Source organism: Pipistrellus hanaki, assembly GCF_964339955.1.
Source record: "Pipistrellus hanaki genome assembly, chromosome: 15".
Taxonomy (NCBI): Eukaryota; Metazoa; Chordata; class Mammalia; order Chiroptera; family Vespertilionidae; genus Pipistrellus; species Pipistrellus hanaki.
Window position 1 is genome coordinate 39,614,420 of NC_140517.1, and position 14,216 is coordinate 39,628,635.

General features: G+C 60.1%; 1 protein-coding gene across 16 annotated transcripts in view; it reads left to right on the forward strand.

Annotated features, from left to right (window-relative positions):
- The window catches only part of POU2F2 (POU class 2 homeobox 2), a 76,948-nt gene that overhangs the window by 8,724 nt on the left and 54,008 nt on the right, over positions 1-14,216 (forward strand). Inside the window, exon 2 of one of the 16 annotated variants that reach the window (XM_084905286.1) lies at positions 8,070-8,130. The exons of the other annotated variants lie outside the window; for them this stretch is intronic. The gene's annotated coding sequence lies outside the window, so the exon portion shown is untranslated. The remainder of the gene's footprint in view (positions 1-8,069; positions 8,131-14,216) is intronic. 16 annotated transcript variants of the gene reach the window in all.

Below are 14,216 nucleotides of genomic sequence, written 5' to 3' on the forward strand. Positions count from 1 at the left end.
CCTGGCCATCCGCTGTGGTATCCGTGGACGAGGCCCGGCCACGGAGGGGTAGACCGCCGTCCCCTTGCTCCCAACCCATCTCTTGGCCGCTGGGCAGGATAGGACAGGCTACAACTCGCCCCACGTGGAGATTAGCTGGGAGCTGGAGGCCCAGGGCTACCGTCCCCCTTGGTGATCATTGACATTCTACCCCCGTTTCTCCGAAAATAAGTCAGTGTCTGATATTCATTTTTTTCTCCCAAAGTTGCGCTAGGTCTTATTTTCAGGGGATGTCTTATCTTTCCATGCGCTAGGTCTTATTTTCGGGGGAGCACACGGCATTATTTCCTGAGGCCGCGGCTGGGCCTGGTTGCCAAGGCACACGGATAAGCCAGACCCTTCCCTGCCGCGGAGGAGTCCCCGGACTGGGGCCTTGACCCTGACCAAGCCCTGACAGGGGCTGCAAGCGTGATGGGAGGCTTCCTGAGCTTGTTCTTAGAGAACAGATGGGTCAGAAGGCCCCACAGGGTGCGTGGAGAAGGGCCCGAAACCAACCCTCCTCTGCCACAGTGAGCAAGCTGGCCATCCTCCCTTACTCCTGGAACAGCATCCTCACTGAGGAGCCTGCCGGGGCTGGTGCCCGCCCGCCCGCTCCGTTTCCAGTGCTTCCCTCCTGACCTCGGACGCCAGGCCACTCTGCCTTCTCCCTGAAACACACCGGCCTCGTTCCTGCCGCAGGGCCTTTGCACCTGCTGTTTCCTTCGCCAGGAACGCTCTTGCCCTCACCCTTCATCTGGGCCGCGACCCCAAACCTGCCTTCCCCGACAGGGCTGTCCCGACCTATTTTCCCTTCACCTGGTCTGTTTCCCTCCTTAGCTTTTATTTTATTATTTTATTTTTTTCTTTTATTTCTTTCTTTCTTTCTTTCTTTTTTTTTTTTAAAAATATATTTTATTGATTTTACACAGAGAGGAATGGAGAGGGATAGAGAGTTAGAAACATCGATGAGAGAGAAACATCGACCAGCTGCCTCTTGAACACCTCCCACTGGGGATGTGCCCGCAACCAAGGTATGTGCCCTTGACCGGAATCGAACCTGGGACCTTTCAGTCTGCAGGCCGACGCTCTATCCACTGAGCCAAACTGGTTTCGGCCCCTCCTTAGCTCTTAGGTACATGTTCTTGTCTACTGCATCCCGTCCTCCACTCGTGGTCAGCCCCACGGGGGACAGGACTCTGTCTGGTTCAGGGCTGTCTCACCAGCGCCTGGACGGCGCTCAGCACACGGGAAGGGCTCTGTCTCTGTCAGGTGGATGGGAGCTGCCGGGCCCCCTGGCCTCCTGTTGCCCAACATAACGTGGAGCCGGACGCCTGCTGCGCCTGGCCAGGTGGAGGGATCTCAGCGCCTGGGGACGGGCTGAAGGGGTGGCGGTAAGACAGGCTGACTCCTGCCTGCGCCTCGAAGCAACCGGACGACAAACTCACCACTCGGGTCTGTGTGCTCCCCTCCGACTCCCTCACAAAGCTCTCCTGACCCAGCCAACCCATCCTGGCCCCGTCATCACATCTGCTTATCCTCACTGCTGCCTCCCCCCCTCCCCCTGGGCCACGAGGAAGGGGAGAGCCCAGACCGTGGAGTCACACACGCACCTGCGTAGAGTCCTGTGCTGGTTGCGTGGCTGTGGGCAGGTCAGCATTCCTCCTCGGGAAGATAAGGTTTGTGGGATGAAGAGAGACTGTGCGTGGATGATGTTACTATCACCAGTGGCGATTTACTGAGGACTCGCCAGGTGTTAGGATGGGGCTGGGTGCTTTGAACTTTTTTTTTTTTCATTAAAAAGAAATGGAGGGAAACCCCTCATGGCATGCCCCTGGAGTGTCAGGCCTGGGGCGCGGGTGCTGAGTCACAAAGGGGACATAGCCGTCTGCACAGAGCTTACTGCTTCAACGTGTGCTGTGCACACGCGTGCTCGCCACCGCACCGGCCGGCCGGCGGGGCCCGTGCTGTGCTCCGCCGTCAGCAGAGGCCCCCCGGGAGAGTGTGGGGGTCCCTGAGGCAGAACGTTCAGAGGAGAGCCCAGCCCCCACTGCCGAACTCCCCTTTCCTGGCCCAGTGGGAACCTTCCTCCCTCATATCTGGGTGGTAGTAGAGCCTGCACAGGCGCTCGCCTGGAACTGACCTCAGGAAATGCTGACTGATTGACTGGAATGACTGACTGACTGAATGAATGAATGAGTGACTGACTGACTGACTGACTGGATGACTGACTGACTGACTGACTGACTGACTGAATGAGTGACTGACTGACTGACTGACTGGATGACTGACTGACTGACTGACTGACTGACAGAATGACTGAATGACTGACTGGATGACTGACTGACTGACTGACTGACTGACTGAATGACTGACTGAATGACTGACTGAATGAATGACTGAATGAATGAATGACTGAATGACTGACTGACTGACTGACTGAATTAATGACTGAATGACTGAATGACTGACTGAATGACTGAATGACTGAATGAATGACTGAATGAATGACTGAATGACTGAATGACTGGATGACTGAATGACTGGATGACTGGATGACTGACTGAATGACTGACTGAATTAATGACTGAATTAATGACTGAATGAACGAAGAACACTTTTAGCCAGATGTTTCCTTGCATTTACGCACCTCAAGACAGGTTACCAGGATGTACCTTCTCCTTTCCCCTCCCACTGGGCTTCCTCCTGCCGCTCACATACAGCATTTGCGGCTGATAAACCTGACATCATTTCCATCCCTCACTTGCCCCTTTCTGTGTCGGGCCTCCTGCTCAGTTTGGTATAACCATGGTCTTACTGATCGCTCACACCAGCACTGTGAGGCAGGTGATGTTGCCTCCATTTTACGTTTGAGCAAACCGAGGCTCAGAGAGGAGACGGGACTTGCTCAGGGCCATGCAGCGAGGGGAGCAGCGTGGCGTTTGGGCCACCGCAGAGTGAGCTCTCTCACGTGTCCCCTGGCCTCCGGGCACACATGCCCTCGCAGTGTCTCCCCTCCCGGCGGCATGAACCCGGAGCCAGGAGCCCCGGCGTGGGGCCCAGCTCTGTCGCTGCCAGGTGTGACTTTGAGAAAGCCCTCTCCCTCCCGCTGGGGCGTGGCTTTCCCTCCGGCTGTCGTTGCTCCTGCCTGTGACCCCCGGCCAGGTTCCCGAAGAGGGGACAGGGCGGAGGGCTCGGCGTGGTCCTACCCTGCCCTTTCCCCTGGAGGAGCAAGCGTTTCTCCCCTCAGCGCTGGGGGTTCACTCACATTCCGGGCTGCTGGGCCACAGGCCTGGCTGGGAACGGGATGGGGACACCCTCACTGCGCCCCCACCGGTGCCTCGCCACGGTCCTGCCGCTGCGGGTTAGTTAGCCCAGTTTTTATAATTACAAACAAATGTTAGCCGATGTGATATTTTCTCATTGCGAAAGGAAGAAAGGAAGAAAGAAAGAAAGAAAGAAAGAAAGAAAGAAAGAAAAGAAGAAAGAGAAAATGCAGATTTTCAGAGATGAGGATAAAAACCTACCATGGCAAACCAGTTAAATGAAACAAAAACTAACTTCCTGATGGTCAGCCTTCTCGATAGCTTTTTCTCACCGGGTAGGACGCCTGTGATTTTACCCCAGGAGTGGATTAGAACTCAGGCGCCTGGGGCCAAACTCAGAATTCTGACTTCTGCTTTAATTTTTTTCCCTTTGGTGAAAATGCGTGTGTGTGTGTGTGTGTGTGTGTGTGTGTGTGTTTCATAAAAACGGGATCATACGCCATATGCCAGTTTATAACCGGCCTTTTCCCTCCTAACAATGGGTTAGGAACATCACACACTTGTCAATGAACGTGTTTTGAGCGTATTTCCTGCGCCTTCGCAGCCGTCCTTCATGCGGCTGCTGGGCCATCATATATGGTACCAGACCCCGGTCATGGGACCCCAGGCTGCCCCCGGTTACAAGTATCCCCATTAGCAGATGAGGACACCGAGACCCCCAGAGGTCCCCCAGATGTGTGCAAAGCTAGGGTACCATCCAAGGGTCCGAGGGGTGGAGAGGGTGCTGGGACGGCTCCCAGCCTCACTCAGGGAGGGGCTGAGGGGCCCTGGGTGCAGGGAGGGGCTTGGGTAGAAGCCCCCAGCCCCAGGCAGGCTGCGACCTCAGCACATCCATCAGGGTGTCCCCCCCCCCTCCCCGCCGGCCTCCCTCCCTGAGCCCTCTCACCGCCTGCTCCTTCCTTGCCAGCTTATCAATAGGTTAAGTGGTCAGGTCAGGGATATTGACCATTTGATTAGGACCTTGTCAGATCAATCTCTGGCGCATCTCATGGGCCTCCTCCCTGCATACACCCCAGCCTGGCTCTCCCGTGCCGGGGAGCAGGTGGCCTCGGGAGCCTCCGCCTGCCCCCCATGGCACCCCAGAACCAGGAGCCCTTTGCAAGCTCAGAGAAGGTGAGAGCCAGCCTGTCCTCCTCACCTCCCAACCTGGTTCTGCCAGGGCAGGAGCCCGGGTGCCACCTCCAGTTCTGCCCCTGCCTTGCTCACCCTGCCCGCACCCCCAGCTCTGTGGGGGCCCCTCCTGGTCCTCCAACTAGGTGCCATGCTCCTGCATCCCCCCCCCCCCCTGCATCCCTCTCTCTTGCTTGGTCTCATTAGGTCTTGCTTGTTCTGCATCTCATGCCCCTCAGCATCCAGTCAGATGGATCTGCCTCTTGGCTGTGTGACCTCGGGCAGGTGACTTCACCTCTCTGAGCCTCCCTTTTCTCCTCTGAATCTTGGGGGTGATAGTCACCAGCCGGTGTGAGGATTCTGTGAGATCACACCTGCAGAGCCACCAACCACGCCCACTGCTCAGGACACGTTGGCCGTGCTCACGAAAGGCCACTCTGCTGGACTGGCCACGGGGGCAGCCCCGCAGTCCGTTTGTCCTTCCGTGGAGGCGTATGTGGGCAGCCTGTGTCTGCGGGGCCAGGGGGCACGGTCACCCTCAGGCCTGTCCCGGGCCCCAGCGTGGGGCCATCCCCTGTGCTGATTGATGCTGGGAATCAGCCAGATCCCAACCCACTCACCACGAGCCCACGGTCTGGCAGGCAGGTAGCAGACAGACCGCGGGACACAGCAAAGCATGGTAGCCGCTGCGAGGAGAGCGGAGGGGCCAGGCCCAAGGCTGAGCTCTTCCTTTCTCCAGGGAATACTCAGGAGACCTCCCCTTCTCTGTGGAGCAGCGTAGATCTGGAGTTAGAGAAATGGGGCTCCAGCCCAGGCCCCTCCCCTTCCTGTGTGGGTCACTCCTTGTCCCCGACTCCCCATCTGTGAAATGGGGAGATGCATCTTCTAAACGGCCCCCACTCCCACCGCCTCTCCCCTCAGGCCCTGGGCCCAGCTCCCGCAGGGCTGTCTCTGCCCGGAGAGACGAGAGATGTTCTCTCCTTGGGAGCAGGGTCTGTCAGGGGCATATGGGGCGTCCGGGAGACCTGGGCAAGGAGCTGGAGGCAGATGGTGTGTGCAGGGGTGTGTGGGGGGAGGGTGCTGCCTGTGGGCATCGCAGCAGCCGAGGGGGCAGAGTGAGGAGACAGCGGGGTCCCTGCCGGAGGCAGGAGCCCCAGCATGGGCGCTGCCCCGGAAAGACCCATCCCTGAGGGGAGCCTGACTCCTGCCCTCCGAGGCCCAGGGATTCCCCGCCGCCCGCCATCACTTACACCAATATTGACGGTTAATGCCGTGTCGCCACCGTGTTCAACACTCGGCGCGGCTAATTGTTTTGACTGGGAATCGGCAAGGCGATTAAACGCCATCGATTTTGCCCTGCGCGCTGCATCGATTTTTAAATTTCCTATTGATCCCGGCCCTAAATCTCCTTAACCAAGACCTCACCGTGGAGATGACAGCCGCTGATTAGCTCCGGGGAGGGGTGGGGGCAGCCCCTCACGGGGTGGGGGGGAACCCCACTCCTCCCTCCCCCGAGGAACCAGGGGTCCCTGCCCCTCCCACCCCCGCAGATGGAGGCCCAGGTAGAGAGAAGGCCACGGGGTGGAGTTGGGCTGACACCTGGTCCCCGTTATCCGGCTTGATTCCTCCCCCTCTGGGCTTCTCCCTGGCCTCCCTGCCCGTGGCTCCCTCCACGCCTCCTCTTTGTCCGTTTGTCTCCCCATCTCTTCTCTTTCCTGTCTATCTATCCACCTTTCTGTCCAGCCACTGGTTCGCCTGTCTGTCTGTCTCTTCAGTGTCTCAGCCTGTCTTCCGCTCTTTCTCCTCCTGAACTCCAGTCCTGTCTCCACTCCGTCTTTGTGTCGTTGGTTGGTCCAGGGCCTCATCTGTGCTGCCAGATGTGCCATGAGATGGAAAAGGGGTCTGCCCACCGGCAAGGGCCATGGCTGATGCGCTGTCTGTCCCCCCTGACTCTCCCCCCTACCCCGGGAGTGCACCATGGGGACACGAGGGGAGAGTCCTGGCTGGGGACCTCGCCAACAGGCTCTCCCTCTGAGTCCCGGCTCCCGGTGTCGCTCCTGACCAGGCCTCAGCACTCCCTGGTGGACATGTGTCCTTGGGGCATCGTCCCTGTGCCGTGGTCCCTGCCTGCTCTGGGCGCCCGGAGGGAGCAGGGTGAGGTGTCTCTGTGCAGGTCCAGGGCTTCCCCAAGAGGACGGTGTCCCACAAGGCGGGCTCCAGGCTTCAGGGGAGGCACTCACTCCGCCGGAGAGGCGGCTCCGCCCGCACCCAGGGCACAGCGTCCCGGTCCCGAGAAGTCGGGTCTCCTCTCGCCTCCCCTGCTGCCTCTGCAGAGTGGGGAGGACACGCGGCCACTGCCTTCCTGTGGGCTGCGGAGAGGACCACAGACACTTTGTGGGGACCGCTCTCCCCACATCCTGTCCGCCCTCCACCCGCTCTACCTCCTGCACGGAGCACGCGAGGCCTTTCTAAGGTAGGGTGACCAGACGTCCTGCTTTTGGAGGGACAGTCCCGATTTTTAACAATTTGTCCCGCGTCCCACGGCATTTTTAAAAAGTCCCGATTTTTGGAAAGAATAAAAACTCTGTGGGACGCGGGACAAATTGTTAAAAATCGGGACTGTCCCTCCAAAAGCAGGACGTCTGATCGCCTTACTCTAAGGACAACCCAGACCCCGTCCTGCGCCGCCGGCTGCTGGTGCCGGCTCTGCTGGGCGCAGCCCTGAGGTCTCTCCGGCCTCGTCCTTCCCACGTTCCCGCTGAGGCCTGGGCTCCACCTGCCCCTCTGCCTGACTGGAGGGATTGTCTGCCAGGCTGGGCTGGGGCCCACGTTCTGCCCTCCCCTGGGATCCCCGCCGAACCCTCTGCCCACCCGATGTTGGCATAGCCTCTTTACTCCACCCCCCTGCCCATGAGCCCCTGGGAGACAGGCAGAGGTCTTGTCTGGTCCATCCTGGGGCCCGCCACACGTGGTCCGGAGCCGGCTCAGACACGCCTGGCGTCTGCCCATTAACCAAATGAGTAAACGAAGGAGCAGGCAGCCACGTCACAGGCATCAGCGTGGCTTTTATTTCCAGCTTTAGGCACCTAAGGATGGGTAACCCCTTCGCTTTCCTTCTCATTCGATCTTCCCAGCCTTCCTCCGAGCTGCATAGCTTATTAATGAGTTCGCAGGCCAACACTCTATCCACTGAGCCAAACCAGTTAGGGCCATAGCTCGTTAATGAATCAACTCCTCTGTCTGTCCATCCACCCACTCAGTCACCCGTCATGTTCGTGTTGAATATCTCCCCCCGCCCCCCTCCCCCCGCTGGGCCCCCTGCCTCGGCTAATGCTGCAGGACAGACCCATCCGGTGGGGAAACATGTTTCGCCGGGGCAGGAGGCCGTGTGCCCACTGAGGAGACGGGAACACTGAGGCTCAGGGCCTGGCCCTGACGCGGCGGCAGCAAGGGGCTGTGAGGACCTGACGCCGGCGGCAGCAAGGGGCTGTGAGGACCTGGCGCCATGTTCGCCAGCGTGTGACTCTGACGCTGCGGCAGGAGGAGGGTCCCTCCGCCCGAGGTGGGGACGCCTCACGGATCCCCCAGGATGCTGACGACCTTCTCCTTTCTCCCCAGGTTCTCAACTGGACCGGGTTGGTGGCCTGAATGTATTAGCTGCGCTGCGTCTACCCAAGAGGTAAGGGCAGTGGCCCCAGAGGTCTGCTCTGGGTCCCTTTCCTCTCAGAACCCCCTGCTTTCTCATCCTTGTCCCCCCCACCCTCTCCAGGGGGTGCTGCCCGTCTTTCTGCCCTGCCTGCCACGAGGTTCGTCTGACTAATTCGTATTTTCATTCTCTGTGTGTCTTGCAACTTTCTGGCCCAACCAGTGGTTCCGGGTGTTGGCGACGGAGGGTGTTTCTGCTGAGTGTCAGGGCTCAGTAGGGTAGCGAGGGGGTAACCTGGTGGCTCAGATCGCAGCGTGGGGTACGGCACACCTGGGTCTGAGCCCCCTCTTGTCCCTTCCTGACTGCAAGTGACGGGGGACCGTCAGAGCTTCCGTTTCCCCGTCTGTTAAAGGGATAATGACAGAAGCCACCTTCTACGCTTCCCCTGAGGACAGAAGGCTAGGGAGGCCGTTCCAATTCCAGTCTGGAGCCGTGCCCCAGGCCAGCTGTGCGAGCCTCAGTTTCCCCATCTGCCAAAGGAGGGTGGTCACAGCAGCCACCCCCAGGACGTGGGGGTGAGAAGCTACTTCCTGAAAGCTTGCAGGCTCCGAAGCGGGAGCTCGAGAGAGAGCTGGAAGCTCCTGGGACAGGTGAGGGCTGCCGAGAGCCCCCCTGGGGCCCGCCGAGGCCCCAGGCAGAGGCAGGTGCTCTCCAGCCCTCAGCCCCGCGGGAAGCAGGGGCTCGGACAACCACTCGGCTTGGGAGGCCCGACAGGGAGCTTCGTGAGTAGGGCCCGGGCCTCCGGGGTGGGACTTCCACGCTGCCACCCCTATTCCAACAGGAGCAGCTTAGCGCAGGCCTCGGGACCCCTGGGGAGCCCTCTGGCTGCCCTCCTCGGCCTCTTACCCAGGCGTCCTTGCTGCACCAGGGGTCACACTCACTCCAAGCGGCAGAGGAAACTGCAGGCCAGGGTTTGCAACCTGATGTGGTGGGAACTACAGCCTAGGAAGTGCCAGGGGCGGGCTGCTCGGCAGGAGTACTGCCGCCCCTGCAGAGAGGCAGGGGGTGGCTCCCCACTTGCCTGATTTTCTGATTTCCCCAGAGAAGCCAGAAATCCAGACTTTCATGGGGAATCTCCCAATTTTTTTAAATGCTGGCAACCAACACAGAATTTAAAAAATCCACGTGTGGTCCAAACCACATGTTTCAGGCGGCCTTTGGCCCGTAGACTTCTGGTTTTAGTCTAGACGTTCTCCCGGGAAAACGCATCTCTATATCCGCACGGCTGTGTGCTCCAACCTCAGGATGCTCATGGGCCCCCGAGGTTCCTCCGTGAACCCCCTTCTCACTGGTAGGGGAAGCAGGGGGCTGGGTGCAGCTGCCTGCTTTCTCCCGGGAGCCAGACTGGAGCTTTCCCGGGAACTCACGCACTCCGACGCTCTTGACCTTGAGAGAGGGTCAAGGAGCTTCCGGGAGCAGCGTTTGTTTGAGGGCTGGAGGTGTTGCAGAATGCCCGAAAGCTGGCCTAGAGTAGTGGAGGCGATTAAAAAGTGGTTTATGTTTCAGAGCTGGTAGAGGTGACGATCAGACCCATGATGTTCATTCTTTGTGTTCAAACAGGTGTTTGCTGACTTTTCATAGACATGCAGGTGGCAGACGTGGTAGCGTGCCCGAGAGCTCAGTCCTACTGAGGGAATGGAGGGTCACTAGGGGTCACCTACATGCCAGGGCCGGTTCTGGGCACTGCATGAACCTTCACTGCAGCCCTCGAAGTAGATGGCAGTCACCTGTTACAGGAGAGGGAAACTGAGGCCCAGAGAGGGGAGACAAGCGGCCTAAGGTTACAGCACGTAAGAGGCGGAAGCAGAGTTTGAATGAGGCTCTGCCTGAACGTCAACCTCTTCTTCCTCCGCCTCAGCAAAACCCACCCAGGGGTGGGGATCCTCTTCGGATGCCAATCTTGGTGCTCTGAGAGCCATCTTTTTTAAAATTCTTGCTCAAGGATGTATTTTTACTGGCTTTAGAGGGAGGGGAAGAAAGAGGGAAGGAGACACACACACACACACACACACACACACACACACAGAAAGAGAGAGAGAGAGAGAGAGAGACAGACAGACAGACAGACAGACATGCAACCTGGATATGTGCCCTGGCCAGGAATCGAACATGCGTAGGACGACATTCAACTATACTGAGCCACCCGGCCAGGGCTGAGAGCAGGTTTGATTTGGGGAAGCACTGGGAGTCTTGCTTGGTGTCAGCCTGATACGTTTAGAACGAAGGGATTGGACGATACTGGGCGACTTGTTGCTTTTCTGATAGAAACTAGAGACTGACCCACAGCAGAGACGTTGGTCTGTGAGCTCGCCGTGCAGGCTGCTGCCAAAGCGTCTGAGTCCGAGGGGAAGTCTGCCTCCCCGCAGATGTTCGAAGGGGGCCGCACCCGTTAGGTCTGCCATTTTGTTACAAACAACTACAACAAGCACGGCCCACCCCGCAGCCTTCCCTTTATAGCCACTCTCAGTGGGGATGGAGGCCTCTCGCCCCAGTGGGAGCTGGTGCCTGGAGCCCCACCATGAGCGAGACCCCCTCCAGTCTTGGAGGCGCCGGGCGGCCGGCCTTGGTGCCACGTGCCCCCTTCACTCCCTCTGCTTTCACCCCAGCCCGCCAGGCCTCTCCCTCTTGGTTGGGTTCATTCCTCCACCTCCCTCAGACCGCCACCTCAGGGTCCCTCACCCCCCCCCCCTCCTGCTGGCCTGCCCCGCCCACCCCTGCTTCAAGCATTGTTTCTATATCTGATCACACGTCACGTGTGTAGTGTCTCCCACAGCCTCACGGTATCTGTTGAGTGAATAAGTGAACACAGACACCCAAACCATATGTACTCATTTATTCCTTCAGCCAACATCTCCTGAGCTTTCCTGGGGTCCCCTCCGCCTGGAGATGCAGAGAGGCAACGTGTGTGACTTCCGAGGGGCCCCGGCTGGTGGGGAGACAGGCTCTGAGCTGGCAGGTCTGCAGGCCCTGGGCAGCGAGGCGCGGGCTGTGACCGCCGCTGCGGCCTCTCGTTCTTCGGGAGGAGGTCGTAGGGGAGCTCCTGAAGGGTTAGAAGCCACGGGGGGAGCGGGACCGCGGATGCTGGTGTGGTGTGGCGTCCCCATGGCCAGGGCTGGGCAGGAGCATGGCTCTGCCTCCACCTTGAACCTTGAACCGCCCTTCCTTCTGTCCTTCCATCTTTCTTGGGGTCACAGGTGACTCAGACACAAGCCCCAAGGCGTGCCCAGGGTACCCCACACACAGCGTAAGGGGGCTCGGGGTGCCCCAGCAGGGGGACCTTAGCTGTGGGGGACAGGCTTCCGTCGCTGGTCTGGGAGGTGACTGTGCAGGGAGGGGGGGCCTGGGAGGCAGTACAGGGGTTCTGAGTCAAGAACCAAGAAGCAGCAGGTGGGGTCCGGGACCCCCCGGGCCATTAGCCACCCTCAGGATGCATGGGGCTTGGCTTTGGCTACAAGAATAGGGTGAGTGCTGTTACAGGTGTGGCTGGGGGGAGGAGAGAGGGGGGGGCAGGCAAGAGGTTCCGTGTGGCGGTGGCTCCTTGGCTGTGGCTGGTGAGCTGTGGCTGTGGGCGGTCCACAGGTGAGGCTCTGGGCAGCGGGCAGGGCGTGCGGCCACAGGCACGTGGTCCAGGCTGCGGGCAGCAGAGCTCCTCACAGGGATCGGGAGGCGAGGGCTGCTGCCATCGAGATGCTGAGAGGTGACGAGGGATCACCATTCCTTCGGCTGCCTTTGCCGTCTCTGGGTGGCTGTGACACCCCACGAGTATGGCTGCCAGCCTCAGGGCGGGTGTCACAGGAGGGACAATGGCTCAGGTCTCTTGGCGCTTCCGGGCCTGATGGACCCCTGAGGTCCGTGACGGCCCCAGAGTAACCGAAGGCTGGAGTGCCACCGTCCTGGCAAGGCGGAGCCCCAGGGGCCGGGGGCAGGTGCTTGCTGTGACTCCATATCGAGGGCACTGGTCAGTGGAGGGCAGGCCGCTGACTCTGACCCATGACCCCAGGCATAATGCACCCACTCTCCGGCCTTGGCCTCGGCCCCGCAGGCTGTCAGGCTTCCTGCCCTGCTGGAGGCTGAGTCTCCATCTCTGGCTTCCTTCCTCTTCCTTCCTTTTCCTCCGTGGCACCCTCTTCTCTCCTCCTTTGCTTGGTCTTCATCCGGGGCTTGGCCTCTCCCCTGCACCTGAGCTGCCTCCTTTTCCCCTGAGCTCGGATCTGTTGCCAGCCTTGCATGCAGGGTGTGCTTAGGTCCAGTCTAGCTTTCTGCTTTCAGAGAGAGCCGCACGGAGATGTGGACCTGGTCGGGGTGGAGGGGCGGGGAAGAGAGAAGGAAAACATAGCTCTTGAGGGAGGAGCGAGAAAGGAGTTGCCCCCCATGCCAGAGTGGCTCCCGAGGTTCGTGCGTGGCCAGCAGCCCTCCTCAGCCCTCCTCGTGGAAAAAGGGGAGTCTAGGAACACAGCCGAGAAGAGAAAAGAGAGCGGGAGCGGGAGACTCGGAGACAGAGAAATTCCCGGAGAGAAGGGGCCACTGAGCCGCGCAGACAAAGAGACACGGGGGTAGCACACAGCCGGGCCGGCAGAGCGGGGACCCGGAGCCGGTCAGAGGGAAGCGGAGCGAGTGGGCGTGTGCCAGCGAGGGGCGAGCGGTGGACCGGCGAAAGCCACGGGGCGTAGGGTGACCGGCAGCGGGAAAGAGCAGGACAAGGAAGGTGGCCGGGGCCAGGAGGACATGCTGTGCCTGGTGTCCGGGGACCCGCCCCTCAGCGGCCCCTGGGCCGGGCGGACTGTAAGGAGTGACCGAGCCCCTAGCGCGTGTCTGTGTGAGGAGGGAGAGGGCCAGGAGTGTGGGAGGAGGATTTTCTGCTCCCTCACGCCCTTGTGATCCCGAGCCCCGTCTGCTGCTGCCCAAGGCGCCCCTGTCAGTCCATCTGCCCCCCGCCCCCCGTGGCGTCTGACAGGTGCCCAGGGGGTGTGGAAAGGGCTTGGGCACCCCTGGCTTCTGGCCTGGGGGTGGGTGGGAAGAAAGCCGAGTGTGTGTGTGTGTGTGTGTGTGTGTGTGTGTGTGTGTGAGAGAGAGAGAGAGAGAGAGAGAGGGAGAGAGGTTGCTGAGGACTGGGTCTCCCTCCAGCCCTCTCTTGCTTTGCTATCTGAGACTTTCCTCCTCTGGCTGCATGTCCTTCAGGCCCCTCTCACCGGCTGTGTCTCGCTTTCCTGTCTCCTTTCCCTGTTTCTCTCTCCCTTTCATCTCTCTGTCTCAACCTCATTCATTCTTCAGTCTTTCAGTTCCTCTCTGTGTATCGCTCCAGTTTTCTCCCTATCTGCCCTCTCCGTCCCCCCCCCCCCCCCGCCCCCCTCGTCTGCCTCCCCTGCTCTTTGCCGCCCTCCCTGCCTCCGGCCCCCATTCTCTTTATCTCCGCCGCCTCTGCGTGGCTCCATCACTGGGTTTTCGCTCTGTTGTGTTCGCACTCCCCTCTATCTCTTCCTGTCTCTCAGTCTCTGCTTCTCTGTCTCTCCATCTGGCCCTCTCATTTGTCCTTCCTCTGCTTTTTTCCCTCTGCCTTTGCCTCCTGTATCTGTCTCTGCTCAACGCTTTCATCCTCCGTCTCTCCGTCCCTCTCTCATACTCTCTGCGGGTCTCTGCCTCATCCCTGTCTCTCCGCGTCTCTGGCGTCCGTCGCTGCCTCTGTGTGTGCCTCTCGCTCCCCCTCCCTCCCCCCTTTTTTCTGATTCTAACACCCACACTCACATTCTACCTCAGGAGTAATTGCTTTTGTCTGGGTTGGACTGGACTTGTGGTGGGGGGAGGGTGGGGGAGCGGGTGGCGCTGGGGGGGTTGGGAGGGACGGAGGTCGCTTTGTGGAGTTGAGGTGGCGTCTGCCAAAGGGGGGGATGCTGAGGAGCAGAGGTCCCGCCGTGAGGGGCGGGGGAGGGGCCCTGGGCCCTCCTGGTGGGGGTCGGGCTCAGGACGGGAATGGAAGAGGCAAGCAGGCCCTGGCATTGGGATGTGAGGCGGTACAGCAATGAAATGGGCTAGCCTCAATCCTCCCGCAGCGCCATCCTGTG